A 16,710-nucleotide genomic window follows, 5' to 3' on the forward strand; every position below is an offset into this window, starting at 1 on the left:
AACTTGATGAGTTCTTACTCCCCCCAACACACAAAACAAAACCAACTTTTTAGGTTGTTTAGGCTTCCGCAGATGAATTGATATGTGGAATCAATCACAAGAATTAGAATTCAATCCATTATATAGTAAAACCAACTTCGTGGATTACACATTGTTGATTGAGTTTTATGTGTTGGAAAAAATATCAATTTAATAACCGATATTTCTCACGTCTCGAGTCAACATTTTGTTCTCTCTCTCTCTCCTTCAATTTCTCCAACTTCTTACTAGGAAATAATAACTCATCCTATAGCTAGATATAAGAAAAAAATAATAGTGATGATGATGTTAAGGACAACCATTTATACAGATAGAAACTCAAACGTGAACTCTGCCACCAAACATCTTTTATTCCCCAAATAACAAATAGAGAAATCATACAAGCCCATGAATCTATACCACTCAATCTTGGTGGGCAACCAAGTCTATTCAAGGACTTATAAACCATTCTATCCAAGCAGTCTAAATCGACAAAGTATTGGCCGGAGTCAGAGTTCTCTACAACTCTAAGGTGGATTCTCTTAGGAAACCAAACACTGGAGTTATAATTAACTCTTACCATCAACAAACACTTGACCATCTTATCAATGGTTCAATATCCTCTGTTCTAAAGGGCATTTTGTGAAAGCGGTGTTTTGATGCAACACAAAACATCAAACATCAGAGCTTTGCATATCCACTGAAGTTATTGACACTTATGTCTGCAAAGTTGATGCAATGGGAGAGTGCAGATGTGAGCTTTTTCAAATCATCAGTGGTATGTGCTGCGCTCAGGCATATCCGTAACCTGAAACACATGAATTATCACTAACATCTTTCAGAAACAAATAAAAGAATACATAAGAATTATAGATTGTTATTATTAGATAAATTCTATTGCCTCACCAACTTGTACTTAAAACACACCAATCCTTTTGAAATAAGTAGTAGTATACATATGGATTGATGTGTTATAAGTAAAAGGCGTTAGGACCGGTATGTTATAATTAAAAGTTGGTGTGCTAATAGCACCTCTCTTTTATTATTAGATGATGAGTTACTAAATGGATAAACTTGAAATAAGGGAAAGATGATGAGTCATGCTAGATTGTATTTCAAAATTTGAAGGAATCTATAGAAAAGATTATTGAAAATTTAGTTATTTGATGACATATGAAGCAAATTGGCACAATGGTTGTAACAGCTCCTGTTGTATGGTTGTAATCAAAATCGTCTTAAATTCTTCCCCTCATGGATCACCATCTGAATCTAACTGGCCACACAGAAACATAAAAACACCTAGAAGAGGTGCCAGAAACTGGGTGGGACTGGAAAATTTCCCATCAATATTTCCATGTTTGCCTTCCACATTGGACCAGAGATGTTAATCTGGTCAAGGTACTAAAAAAAATCCAACTTGTATTTCTTCATGATCGTAGCAATTTATTTATTTAAGCACCGTACCTGCATGAATCAATAGGCACCACAGGGGGAAAGACTGCTATCGCATGGAAACCAGATTGCAGTAAATGCCTGTTTTATGATGAACAAGAAAGTTAGCTGCAGTAGTAAAAACAATAACAATACAAGTGTGTGTGTGTGTGTGTGTGTGTGTGTGTCAGAGAGAGAGAGAGAGAGAGAGAGACCGGCTGGCATGAAGGGCATTTTCTTCGCCCCTGATGAAGAGAGAAATAATAGGACTTGTGATGGGGATTTGGGCAAGGGTGCGGAAGTCTCCCGGCTCCAAATGGCCCTTCTACGCCATTTCTCCTTCTTCGCCACAATAATAGCAGCTGCCATGTTATATTTATTATTATTTTTTTTTTTTTTGATAAATAGCATTTCATTCATTAAAGCAGAACCAAGTCAGTTGAGGTGACCAACCTAGCAAGTCCTTACAGCAAGAAATTACTCACGAGTAATACAGCAAATCCCATCCCAATTGAAAATAAAATCCTCGAAAAAAACTCCCCTAAATTCTTTAAAGACTTTGGACCAACAGAAAATAAGTCCCATAATGGATAAAATAGTATTGCTACAATCTTCCATTTTCCCCTCAAAGATGCGCTTGTTTCTCTCCAACCACACTCCCTAGCATATTGCAAACGGTGTAATACTCCACAACAGTCTCTTAGCGCCGCCAAACGAGTAGCCAATCGACGACCAACAAGTAAAAAGCTCCTTTATTGTTTGTGGTAAGCATGTTATAACTCCATATAATTTCAAAAAATGAGCCCAAATGCCATAAGCGAACTTACAATGTATAAGAAGGTGGTCCGATGATTCTCCATTATCCATGCATAGCACACAACAACTCGCCCCGCACAAACCCCGTCGCATAAAAAAATCCACTGTTTGAAGCCTTCCTAAAGATGGTCCATGTGAAGAATGCAACTTTATTCGGAACTCTTGGCCCCCAAATCGAGACATGAGGAAAGGACCTATCTCCATTACTGCACAAGGAATGGTAAAATGAGTGCACCGAAAACCTCCCATCCTTACTCGCCATCCACACTTTCTCATCTTCCCTTCCTGGACGTAGTTCGATACGCGAAGCTCTATCAAGTAATCTGCCAACTTCTTGAAGTTCCAAGTTGTCAAGGCCTCTCCGAAAGCCAAGGTCCCATGCCCATTCTCCGCCTATGGAATGACGGAAAGATGCGATTGGGTACCCTTTTTTTGCGGATATGCAATATAGATTCGGAAATACCTCCATAAGTGGTCGCTCTCCGCACCAAGTATCTTCCCAAAAACCAACCCGGTTGCCTTGGCCCACTTTATACTTGATTCTCGCCTTGAATATTGGAATGCTCTTCATGATACCTTTCCACATCCCACATCCATGAGGCTGTTTCACCGGCCCGCTTTCCCATCCAATCCAATTGGAACCGTACTTGCTTTCTATAACCTGTCTCCACAAACTATTCCCACTAGTCCCAAACTTCCAAAGCCACTTTCCTCTCAAAGCTAAGTTCATTGCCCCAAGTCTCCTAACTCCGAGGCCCCCATACTTCTTGTTTGAGCAGACTTGTTTCCAACTCACTAGATGATGTTTCCTACTCCCATCTCTATCATGCCAAAGAAAGTTACAGAATAACTTATCTAATCTTAGCTCCACCCTTCGAGGCATAGAAAGTATACTGGGATACTAGATAATACACTTTTTGTCAAAGTCAATTTACCCCCCTTGGAAAGATAGTTAGCTTGCCACACCGCTAATTTCCTTCTGATCTTTTCTACTACCAGATCCCAAATCGCCACCCTCCTATATGGGGCTCCTAGAGGCATCCCCAGATAAGAAGAAGGTAAACTATCCGCTTTCCACCCCATCGAGGCTGCCAGAAGAGTGACGCATCTAACCATGCCCATCGGAAATATCTTGCTTTTCCTCGTGTTTACTGGGATGCCCGACACAGCTTCGAAGCAACAAAGCACACCACTTAATCTCCTCGTCTGGTCTATAGAATCATCCAAAAACACTAGTGTATCATCTGCAAATTGTAAGTGTATAACAGTAATATTACCTGCTCCTATTGGGAACCCCGAGAAGAAACCATTTGCAACCCCTTTCTCCATCATCTTTCCGAGCGCTTCTACCACAATAATAAACAAGAAAGGGGATAGAGGGTCCCCTTGTCTGAGGCCTCTAGTCCTCCTAAAGAAACCGTTGGGCGATCCATTTACCAAGATCGAGAATGAAGGAGAAGAAATGCATGTCATAACCCAAGAGATCCATCTATTACCAAAACCCATTCTCCCCAGCATGTACTCCAAGAATTGCCAATTAACATGGTCATATGCCTTCTCTAGATCCACCTTACACACCATCCCCGCCTTGCCTGATTTCAATCTAGAGTCAATACACTCGTTTGCTATTAGAACCCCATCCAGAATTTGTCTCCCTTTTACAAACGCACTCTGATTACCCCCTATTAGCCCTTGGATAACACTGTTTAATCTTCTTGCGAGGATACTCATGATAATTTTCTAACTAGTGTTCACCAAACTGATGGCCCTCAGGTCTTTGATATCCTCAGTTCCTACTACTTTAGGAATTAAAGCGATGAAGGTACAATTAGAACCAAGATCAAGCACTCCATCTCTGAAGAACTCTTCAACTACCGCGATAAAATCACACGTGATGATCTCCCAACAACTCTTATAGAATTCCTCAGGGAAACCATCCGGTCCTGGAGCTTTATCACTTTTCATGCTTGAAATAACATCTCAAATCTCATTTTCTTCAACTGGTCTTTCCAACCATTCACACTGTAGCTCAGAGATTCTAGGAAATTGCAATAATTCGGGTTTTGGTCTACTACATGATTCTTCAATATACAGTTTCGAATAAAAGTTTACAATCCCTTTAGCAACCTCTTCTTCTCCCTCCAACCATTCCCCGTTTACATGTATTCTCGTAACGCGATTGTTCTTACTTCGAACGTTGGCCATACAATGGAAAAACTTTGTGTTGCCGTCCCCTTCCTTAAGCCATCTAATTCTGGATTTCTGTTTCCAACTAATCTCTTCCATAAGTGTTAACCGCTGGTACTTCTCACGAAGGTTCATTCTTGTTGTCTTGTCATACATCGAGATCAGGTTCAATTCTTCAATACGGTTTATCTCCTCAATTCCCAAGAGAACCTCTTTTTTCTGCATGTCTACCCTTCCAAAAGACTCCTTATTCCATTTCTTTAGTGCTTCCTTTAGAGCCTTCAACTTCTTCCTGAACACCTCCCCTGCTGATCCTGAGAAAATGAAACCCCTCCACCAATCTACTACCAACTCCTGGAAATCATGATGTTTCAACCACATAACTTCAAAGCGGAACGGAATAGGTCCCCTACCAAATGGCCCTGCTTCTAGCTGTATAGGGCAGTGATCCGACACCGGATTGGGAATGGTTGTCTGAGAAAGCTGGCAAAACAACAATGCCCACTCATCTGAAATAAGAAACCTGTCCAATCTGTTAAGAGTGGGCACCTCATGATGATTGGACCAAGTAAAACTTCTACCCTGAAGAGGAATATCTACTAGCTTGTTTCGGTTCACGAATTCCCCGAATCTCCTCATCTTTGTTGTTATTCTCGATCCCCCTTGCTTCTCACAAGCGAATCTAATAACATTAAAATCCCCCCCAAGCACCATGGACGATTCCAATACATACCCACGTCATCCAATTCCTCCCAGAATTGCTTACATTCCCACTCTTTAGTAGGCCCATACACGCCTGAAAACACCCAACTATCTTCCTTACCAACACACTTACATAGGATTGACACAGAGAAGGCTCCCACTAAAGAGTCCTCAACCTCTATCAACTCCTTATCCCAGAGCACTCAAACTCCCCCTGCTGTCCCATTGGCTGTTAGATACTTCCACCCCTTGTTCCGACCACCCCAAATAACCCGCAACACCCCCTTATTCACTTGGTTCATCTTTGTTTCTTGTAAAGTTACAATGTGAGGTTTATACGATTGTAGTAATGATTTAACCGAAGCCCTTTTGGTCCTATCATTAAGCCCTCGCACATTCCAAGATAATATTCTAATCAACATTAGTTCCATTGAGTTTTCTCCCACTTCTTAAGCCTAAAGACGCCCCCTCCTTAATTGTAGCCCCTGAATTCTGCAACTCCTGGACTTCTCTGGCTAGTCTGACCCTTAATTTCTTCACTCTGCTCTCATCCACCCCTTTTATTCCTTTTCCTTTACTCGGTTGACCTTGATGCCCCTCCTCCTCCTGATTCCCCTCTGCCTTCAATATGTACTCCACCTCGTTCTGGATATTGGCTTGTACTTCGTCTAATGGATCACTCTCTCCAATCACTTTATCAAGACAATCTTCAATCCCATTTCGCTGCTTTATTTTGTTGTAATAATAATACAAAGTACATTATATAAATATTAAAGCCACTGTCAAATCATAAAATATTCATGCAGCATAGAAAGTAACTTAACAAAGCAAACATATACGCTTTATAGAATTCAATAGTTATATAAAAACAGTATGGGTAATGATACCATAGACTTAAGTTCAATTCCTGCCATCACCAAGTTACTGATCTCATCCAAAAAAAAACATAAAAAGATGGCATTGGATGAAGGAGAAGAGTAATGGATGATCAAAGCCGATATGCTCTGACGTGACGTCAAGTTTCCAAATAAGGATGAACATATTGAAAAATTAAAACGGATCAATTAAATTGCATGTCTTACCAATCTGTTAATTTATCATAGAATTACTATACTTGTTTACCTCTTGTTTAGAGCTGATAATGGAATATAAAAATAAAAAGGGAATAAAGCAGATGAAGCACAATTATCTTATACTAGCCCACACCACTCTGAAGTTACAAACATTGAAGATAATGAGCTTTGTGAACAGTCCCACGCATGGGTTAAATCCATTTCTGATGTATCACGTTTATTTTTGGTGTGCAAGTCTGCCCAATAGTGCACCGAGCATCCATAATGTTAGTGGGCCTTTGAGAGAGTGCCACGTGATATTTTGAGAATGTTAGCATTAAACTTATAATATAAACATAAATAACATCAATGGGGGACAATGGAGTATTTTGGGAGGAATACGATATTCTTTTCCATTTCCATAGGGATCAGGAGATTGGATATAGCCTTCGGAGGTATTAAACTTTTGGAAGATACACGTTCTTAAGTTACTAAGTTGGATAGCAAAACTTGTTATTTTATCAAAAAACAAAAAGAAAAGATTATTCCATTCTAGTGAAGGTTATTAGGGAAATTGGTGATGGTGCAAACAGTAACAAAACTTTTGTGCACTCCCTTGTCTTCATCCTCCTCCCTACACTCATCAACGAGCACGTATTAATGTGGACCCATGTAACAGAAGGACACTATTTCCAGGAATTTACCATGCTGGACACCACGTTCTACTCATATGTCAAGACACTTTTTTAACAAATCCTAGTACATTAAAGTATTTCATTTTCAGCTATAATTCATAGATGATTTCAATGATATTCATGTATAAAAGTTTACATTTATTATAGTATAGTTAAAATGATCAAAAGTATATTGAACAACATCTCTATCAACATATGGAATAAATTGAACTGATTTAAGGCATATCGAGTTTGTCGGGGTCAGTGTGTCCAACCATGTGTGTTTGTGTCATTACGTAGATCAAAGCATTCTAAGTATCAAATGTACTGGATTTGGGACCCACATAATAAGTGTAATTTCTTATAGTCATTAATTTCATTAGAATGGAAGGACAGATCAATCAATGCCAATATACTAATTCCTGGAGCCAAACAGAGTAATTTACCAAAAAAAAAAAAAGTCTACAACTCCAAAACAAGTATCAAAGAATACAGATTACAATGGAAAACATGCGTTGCAAAGTAATGTCAAAAGGATTAGACTCTACCATGTGCAGCAGCGACAATGGGCAGCGGAAGAGCACCTGAAAATATGAAAGAACGGCCCGTTGATAGCCAGAGATGCTTCCACTTTTTGCTGTTCATTTAGCATTCAAATCACAACTCAAAAGTTCAGCTACACATATCCAATCAGAAATTCCTACATAAGAAAACACAATAGGTCTTTCATTCAAGATATCCCAATTTCCACAGAGCCATAAATGATTGGAACCCAAAAGGCCAAAACCATTTGTAGTTCATATACTGAACTTGAAATCTCACATAAACAAAACAGACTCCCCCCACCCCAAGGCTTTTAACTGTAAATGCCTCTTTAGTCCCACATCATCCAAATGGAAACCGGGCTTGTGGTACAAATGGGGTCGTGTGCCTTCACCCAGTGTGACGCGTTTTAAAGTCGTGCGAGTACACACAGCCCTGCTGTATACACTCAAAGCTGAAAGTATCAGACACTTGCGGGTCCCCCATCCACATTAACTATGCACTATAATGGATCAATGTGAAAATTGCATTTCTCCTCATTAAGAAGCATTCCATAATAGGTGTTGCAGAATGTGTGGATGACATAAATTCGAAGGTCCCACAGGTACCTGATCTCAGGGGGGTTCTATAATTTTGTCATTTTTTGTGTCAAATGCCCATATTCCTTTCCTTTTATTTTACCCTTCCTTTGTTCTTTTTCAACCATAAAAGCTTACGGTGAACTGTCCATGTATCCAATATGTATTGGTTTCAAGGGTACCCAACCTATGCTCACTAGCTCCATTCACATCTTACATCAAAGGTGTTAACCAACCAACTACTCCAAAAGACCAATCTGTTGGAGAGAGGGAGAACTATGAAAACAAAAGGGTTGCGGGGCTTAACTGGGGTATGACACACCCAAGAGTGGAGGAAAATATACACTCAACACTCCCTCTCACCCTTAAGGGTGGAAAGAATTGAACCCGTGACCCATACGTACCTAGCGCTCTGATACCATGTTAACCAACCAACTACTCCAAAGACCGATCTGTTGGAGAAGGGGCGAACAATGAATATAAGAGGGTCACGGGGCTTAATTGGGGTGTGACATATCCGAGAGTGGAGGCAAATATACACTCAACAATATGTGGTATGCATGAGGAGACTGTTGGACATTGAATGGAGGAACAAGATTCGTTCAACCAACCCCATATTTTTGGGATAAGGCTTTGATGGTGATGGTGATGATGATGATTCTTTTCTTCAAGTAATAGGCATAAAAAACAGAAATGAACATGATTACCTGCATGCAATGAATCCACCTTGACAACCTGCAGCCTTACTCAAAGTACCTATGCATATGTCAATATCACTTTCACAGTTATACTCCTCTGCAAGTCCCCCACCGTTCTTGCCACAAACAAATGTTGCATGAGCCTGAAATAATTCTCAGTATATGCAAGTGCAACTGCTTCATCACTTTTAACAAATACTTAAAATATTGGAGACAAACTGTGAAAACAAAGGCATAAAATATTGTTTCAAAGAAATGTTTTGGTCAGGAGAAAAACTGAAATTCTCTCAACCCAAACATTCCAAAATATTCCGAGACATTAATGAAGCATTCAATGTTTCATTTCGATTTCAGCCAAAACAAGAAGGCTCCACCGAAACAATCCGGATGGCATGAAATTTTCAATGTGGCAACAGCTTCTCACAATCCTCCCATTTTTTTTGTAAGTACAGATGTATAATCATGTATATGTGGTGTGGAAATGAAAACCAAACTTACATCGTCAATGACCAACAAAAAAGAATACTTCTTGCAAAGCTCTACAAGCTCAATTAATGGTGCAAAATCCCCATCCATACTAAACAAGCTGCAAGAAATAAAAAAATGACAGCAATTATTTTTGCAACAGTGATATCCTTGTATCACAAGAAAAGTGTTGATGTATGTGGCTCATATTAAGTGGAACATGTATATAAAGAATACAGGCAGATGCCGGAGCGAACAACGGCATCTGTTAAAAACATATGTTTGCCAGGGATGAATTTGTAGGTAGGGGGTGCGGGGGCAACGCCCTTGCAGTATGGTACAGGGGTATTATTGAAATTTTCTAATACCTATTGTACGATTATGGTTTATTATAAATTCTTATGATGTAACCCTAATTTGACATACAGTGAAAATTCCGCTTCTCGCTCTTGTGGATGTAGGCACACCACCGAACCACGTTAAATCTATGTGTTTTTATTTTCTTTATTGTTTTTCCTCTTTTCGTATTATTCATCATAATTGCCGCATGTATCACAACAAAAAGACACCTAGAAAAGTAATTTATAAGTCGTGCACTTTACAGCAATGAAGAAAAAATTGCATCAATAGCTTCTTTGACAATCTATATAATAAAATACAATGGTGGGTCCCACTCCAGGTACAGTTTTGTGTGGAGTAAAAGTCTCACTCTAGCTATAGTTTTGTGTGGTATAAACGTCCCACTTCAGCTACAGTGGAGTGGGGTCACACTACCTCACTTTATTGCCTATTCTCTTCACCCCCTTCAATTTTATTGGCTTTCCTCTTCTCCCCCCTCCTTCAATAAAATCCCTCTAATTTTACTATCTTTACTCTTTTACCCCCTTTTTCAAGAATACCCTCTAATTTTACTATCTTTCCTCTTTTACCTCTTTAACCCCAAAGAGGATGCTCATGCCGTGGGCATGGACGAACTCTAGTAGCAAGATATAAGACACCTCTAGTCTATCGAATCAAAATGTGAAATGTGAATGAATCCAATAGGATGATCTACTAGTTGAAATTCATTCACTAGTTAGACTGGCAGAGGTTAGATTAGGCAATCAGTGCACTTGTATGGCAAAAGATGGATTCACATAAGCATTTCTTTAGTAAAATGGTATTAACAGAAATGATTGTTTACTCAATGTATAGAGTTACCTATCACTCACGACAACTTTCATCTTTATTGTGCAGCTTGATCTGTCAAATTTCAAATGCAAGTCCATGGGGTGTGTGAGAACGTTCGGTGGGAAAAAAGAAAAGAAAGAGACAATTCAATTTTATGACAAGAATCCTACAACAAAGCATTAAGGTGGACCATGTCAGAGTGCCTATACACAAAAGTCTGCACTTGATTTTGCCTCTCAGCAAGACGGATACCATCACTTATCGATGCATGGTTCAGAGCATCTGAAAATATGGCAACTTTCTCATCCTCCAACGGTTTTTTACTTTCAGCAAGGAGGGAGCTGACACTTCCAAGTGTTACCATTAAGGCCATATTGGCTCCATAGCCTGTAGAGCAGAGAAGGCAATCCTAGACCACAATTTAAAACAAGAATGCATGTATTCTTCAGTAGGGAAAAAAGAAAAAACCAAGGCATAGAGGGAGGTAAATGTTGAACAGTAAACAGGTTTCTTAAAAGTTTAAATTCCTAAATTCTATAGACAACCATAAAAACCTCTGCAGATCCAAATAAGATACAACAAGCAAGTGAGGAATTCAAGTAAAAAATCCATTAAGGCTGGTAAACAAGGTCCACATACTTAAAATCTTCATGAAGTAATTAGATAGCTATGCAATTAGCTATGTAGCAAATTGACCATTCATTTATTTTATTTTTCTCTTTTCAGCTCTGTTAACTTCGATTAACCAAAAAGATTGACACAATATTGTAACAAATTTACATAACAAAACTGAGAGAAGTGGAACCCTTGTCCACAAAAAGCTCTATTCTCACATGTTACACCAGCAGGACATGGGATGGGGTCTATGTGCCATGCTCGCAATTATCAGTGGAAACTTCTCAAAAATCAATCCAATAAGGATAAAAAAAAGGTGGTACAAACAAGCCTATATCAGATTATAGTTGTCAACATAAACCAACACTAGACATCCATTTCTAATATACCATTTGGCTAAACCATTGAACTAAAAAGTGATAGAAGAAAAATAATTTAAGATGGGCGAATCGGTACCTCTTTCTTCTTCAAATCTGCTAAGGATGACTCTAGTAATCTATGGTAATTTGTATATCCACTAATCAAACCAGAACCTCTAGGACCCATTCCATGATCTTGGGCTGCCTGAATTGGAAGAATGCTCAAAATATCTAAGAGAAGGAATTATTGGTGAAAACAAATAAAAATGTGAGAGACTATCACACACACCTTTGCGGCAGCCTTCCCAATTGTTGGATGAGAACTCAATTCCATGTAATCATTTCCTGAAAAGAGAAGTAACTTCCTAAACCGCTGAGGGCAGGTTCCTAGTTTAGTGTCCAAGTCTTCACTCTCCACATGACACCATCTGTTGTAAAACCAAAAGCATTACAAATTAGTATGAATTGTCAATCTATTCATCCAGATCTGTAGTATTGCATTGTCACAAACAGATGAGAAAAATAGAAATCATGGGTATTCTTATCAGCAATGAAAATAAAATTTTAAAAAAAATGTAATTTTTGGTATATTATAGAGATATGATAATAGAAAATGTAATTTTTTTAATTATATGGTTTTCATGTAATTAGTTATATTATGTTTAAGTTGGTAAAGAGTTTTGGGATAATAGAAGAATTGCTAAATAATAGCAATAGTAGTAGTTCCATTAAATAAATAAATAATATAACAACGACTGTTTGGAAGTTCTAGCATGCAAAACACACCATGAATCTATAATCTGAAATTTTCTGAATTACTAAATGAAGCTTATGGTTTTTGGCCAGTGTTTGGCTCTCTTGTGCTCCTTATTTTTCCCCTTTTTAATAGGTTATTGAGGGAAAGCAGGTTTTGAAGCCAAGTTTGTGCTATTACTACTCACAAACTTTACCAACTTACTAAGAAGGCACCTTCATTAAAATATTTGTGTTGCCACTTGCCACCAGGTAAGCCTGTTATTAACACTAGAAGGTGGCATGTGCAAACACACATGTATCTGAAGGTCTTATTTATAATTTTAAATATTAATTAAAGCGTGGTTTTGAAGATTACATAGTAAAAAGGATATTTTTGTAATTTTGAAAATTAATCAATGTGATTTTAGGGACGTGCATTTGAAATTTTTTTGGTTTGTTATCAAAATTACCTTGGATTATATTAAGTTTAAATGTTAAGGGGGAGGTATTTTTGGAATCCAAATTTTGGTGTCAAACCACTTCAACTCCATTTTCTCTCATTATAATAGTAAAGAAGATCAATAACTCGAAAGTGACTTAACAAAAAATAAAAGATACCAGGTAAAAGTGAGCATCTTTATTCCAAATACTTTTAACAGAATCATTAAAATGTCTTGGGCCATTTGACACATAGAAAAGAAAATGGTGTCTAAACGACATGAGGGGGGTGGGGGGGGGTTTACTTTGGTGCATATGTAAGGAGGAGGGAAGCCACCATTTCAAGAGCTGAACATGGGATATTTCCAAGGCCAAAAAATAACCCAATTGGAAGGTCTCCCTTCCCCCCCCTATATAGATGTTTTCCCAATAGGCATCTAAAGAGGCTGCAACTCTACGTTCCACATTTTAAACAAATATAAACTCATTTTCCCTAGTTCCTCAAGCATAGCCCTACCTAGATAATTTAAAGGACAAGTGGGTAAAAAAGTGGTTTTGATAAATAAGTTGTTTTCTTAAACAGTGAGGTTCAAACCATGGTTTTAAAACTTGGTTTGACGTCTAGTCTCGTTCATGGACGAGACCGAGTTGTCACGGACGAGATAAACCATTTAACTCATGATAAATTTGGGGGTCCAACTCAAAATCAATTGGCAATGAGTGGAGAGGCCCAAGAGCTTATAAGGAGAGAGACAAGGCAATGAGTGTCCGATGTGGGACTAAACTCAACAGTTTTCAATTATTTGTTCATATATATATCTATATGAAAATAATTATATATATTTTTATATAAAATAAGTTAGATTAGAAGATGTTTAGCTATGAAATCATATTTTATTTAGATAATATAACTTTAAATACCAAAGAGATAATTATTTTAAGTAAAATATACAAAATCCTGGTTGAGTTTTATTGACTCGGATGAGATTTTCAAAATATCGGCAAATCATCTCATTTATCTCGCGAGATTTTGCATAGTTGAGACGCCTTGTCTTATGTCTTGTCGGGGAGTCATCTCAGTCATGGACCATATTTGAAACCATGAGTTAGAGCCTAGCATAAATGCACAGGATATAGGTTATTTAGGGTAGGAAAATGATGGACTACCTTTTTTGGACATTCTATTCAACATGCGCTGATGTTGCAGTGCATAGAGAACCATTGATTTTTTTTAAGAATTGTGATGAATGCACGCGGCTGACGTGGCAAGGGCAAAGAATCATAGATCTTTTTCTTCGTGATACACAAGAAAAAGATGTGCGGTTCTGTGCCTTTACCCTTGCCACATCAACCACGTACCATAACTGTGTGCATTCATCATTATTCCTTGTTTTTTAACTTGTACCTTGATGGAAATAAATCTATGGTTTTCTGTGCACTGTCACGTCAGTGCAGTGTACAACGAAGGGTATTTTAATGTAAAGAATCATGATAATCTGACTACCCCACGTGGCATACTCAATCAGCTACCCTAAGTTCGGGAACCATAGATCTGCACTCCCCATAAAAAAGTGTATCTCGGGGAACCATGTTTCTCGAGGAGCTCAGATCTACTGTTCCTGAACTTTTCTTGTCAGGTAGTCGATTGAGTATGCCACGTGGGGTAGTCAGATTATAACCACTCTAGTGTAAAAGAACATATCTTTTAAAACTTAAATAAATAAATATATACCATAGCAGAGGAAAAAAGAAAATGTGACTTAAATACAATAACAAAGCTCCCTGACTCATGTCAAAGGACATACAAGATCCTAACATAATCCCTCCACTGATCTTCAACACTATATAATCTATAAGCTTCTTATCAGTAAAGTTCTCTCTCTTTTTTCCAACTAAATTTTATCTAAATCAACAACATTCTTCACCATTTTTCTACATAAATGACTACTCAAGTAAACAAATTTTCTCTGAGGAAGAACTTGCATTATATTAGTCATAAAGAAAAAAAAAAGTTAATAAAATAATGCATGTGAACCCATTTCTGCAATGTGGATTCTGCAAAATCTAATCAATAGTTTTTACCCAAATTTTGAACATTGTGAGCCCATTTCTGGAATGTGGATTCTGCAATCTGGACTTCCACCAAGGATCGATCCCATCGAAAGTCTCCAACTCATCGAGTATGGGTTTTGATGATTCTTGAGAAGTGGAGAGAGAAATGGGCCTTAGAGAACTAAGAGATTCCAATCTCGATAGTGCTTCTTCCACCCACAAATCCCAAGAAGAACTCATCATTTCTAGTTACACACCCACAGAAAGAGTATTTTTTGTTTTTAGCACACCACACCAGACCACATTTTCTGATTTCTTAGCTACCAAAACCACTCTTATTATTAGTAGCCAAATCTAAGTTCTCAACTAGAAATTCCCTCTTATTAATAATGGAATCTAATTTCTCAATCTCAATTATGGACTGTTAATACCTCCACACAATTGTAATAAAACCTTAGATGATTTTATCATAAAATCACTTCAAAAAGTAATTAATGCTACATTAACAAACGGTGAAAATGCATAAAAAGGTATAATAAACGTTATAGCAAATTTATGTAACAAGATACGATTTTATAATATTCATAGATGTCTATAATTATCTGATTACGTAATTAAATTTTTTAATCAATATTGTAATTTGAAGTACATACCCATTTTCGACTATAGATAGAATGACGAAATTTTAGTTTTACAGTCCCACATGAATTTTAATTGCTTAAGTACATAATTCAAAATCATATCTGATTCCATATTTCTAAAATACCTTTTACAAAGTCTCATTTATGTTGTGTGATTGTATAATGAAATCATTTATAGTGTGAATTCATATTATAATGGTGTCATAATATCATAGTTATCGATAATTTAACTTGATTTTTTTTTATATTCATTTTTAAATAATTATAATTTTTATAAAATAAGTTGTCAATCACAATATATTTTTATTTAGATTATAAAATTTTAAATTATCAAAAAAAAAATATGCATCTTATAAAAATAAAAAATAAAATGGTTGACACAATGGAGCCATCTCGGATCTTGGATAAATTAATATGTAGGAGGATTCATACTGAATATCCTAAGTGTTTAAGAAAGATGCTTAAACCGTGGCACCAACCACTTTCTTAAAGAGTATTCAAGACTATGGACCAACCTCTCTTATTAATTATCAAGAGGTGGTGCCATGTGAAAATGTGCATGTGTTAAGAAAATTAGGATTTATATAAAAATAAATAATTAATTAATTTAAAGATTATTTTAAACTTTCAAATAATTTAATTTTATATGATATTTTATAATTTAATGTATTATAAAATCATTACTGTAAATTAAAATATTAATTAAAATAATTTTGAAGATTAGATAATAAAAGGATAATTTTTTTAATTGAAAAAAGATAAAACCTAATTTGGTTATGGGAGATCCATTTGTAATTTTATTCATTTTGATAAAAAAAAAAATGATCTTGATATATATGTTTAATTATAATATGAGAGCAATTTTGGATTGTTAGGACTTCTTTGAAAAAAGAAAACAAAAAGAAGAAGAAGAATTTGATGTCCAAAATCCTATATTCCTCCCTTTCTCAATCCAACACCAACCGTTGCCCCCAACCTAATTTGTTCAAGTAGACCCTGTGCATCACATGAACCTCAGATCAAATCCATTGGATTCTAAATCAGTTTAACTTAATATTTTAACTACTTTCACCTTTTAAAAATGACTGTTTTTTTTCTTTGTAGCTAATGAGGAAATGAACATGTCTTGCACATGTCTTGCTAGGGAAAGATTCTTAAAATTCGTGGGCTCTTGTCATTGTATATTTTATTACTTGTATTAGACACTTTCGTGACATGGAGGTAGGGTTGGCAATGGGTTAGGTATGGGTCGATATAACCTCTATCGACTCCATAACCGAATTGAAATATTCACATTCATACCCGAATTTTAGGGTAATACTCAAATCCGAATTTTTACCCAAGTTTTAGATGGATAATCATACCTAATTACTTATCCAATTCTTGGGTCACCTAAAAACTCTCGTCTGAAATTTTTTCTACTTAAATCACAAAAATTATATAATAAAATCCTGATTATTTACATATATTTATATATAGAATATGAAATTATAATTTTGCCCTCGGGTAAATGGGTAGGATATGACATATATTTAT

General features: G+C 36.7%; 1 pseudogene across 1 annotated transcript; it reads right to left on the reverse strand.

Moving 5' to 3' along the window:
- Nucleotides 1–354: 354 nt before the first annotated feature.
- On the reverse strand, nt 355–14,790 carry LOC147406238 (8-amino-7-oxononanoate synthase-like; annotated as a pseudogene). Its single transcript, XR_015176368.1, has 11 exons — nt 14,564–14,790; nt 11,598–11,736; nt 11,406–11,513; nt 10,505–10,743; nt 10,365–10,406; nt 9,198–9,285; nt 8,709–8,842; nt 7,429–7,517; nt 1,665–1,811; nt 1,483–1,551; nt 355–826 (listed from the first exon to the last, which is right to left on the reverse strand). The product of XR_015176368.1 is annotated as an 8-amino-7-oxononanoate synthase-like (transcript).
- Nucleotides 14,791–16,710: the final 1,920 nt, after the last annotated feature.

The sequence above is a fragment of the Akebia trifoliata genome, chromosome 3 (assembly GCF_017979445.1).
Source record: "Akebia trifoliata isolate Shusen 1 chromosome 3, ASM1797944v1, whole genome shotgun sequence".
Lineage (NCBI taxonomy): Eukaryota > Viridiplantae > Streptophyta > Magnoliopsida > Ranunculales > Lardizabalaceae > Akebia > Akebia trifoliata.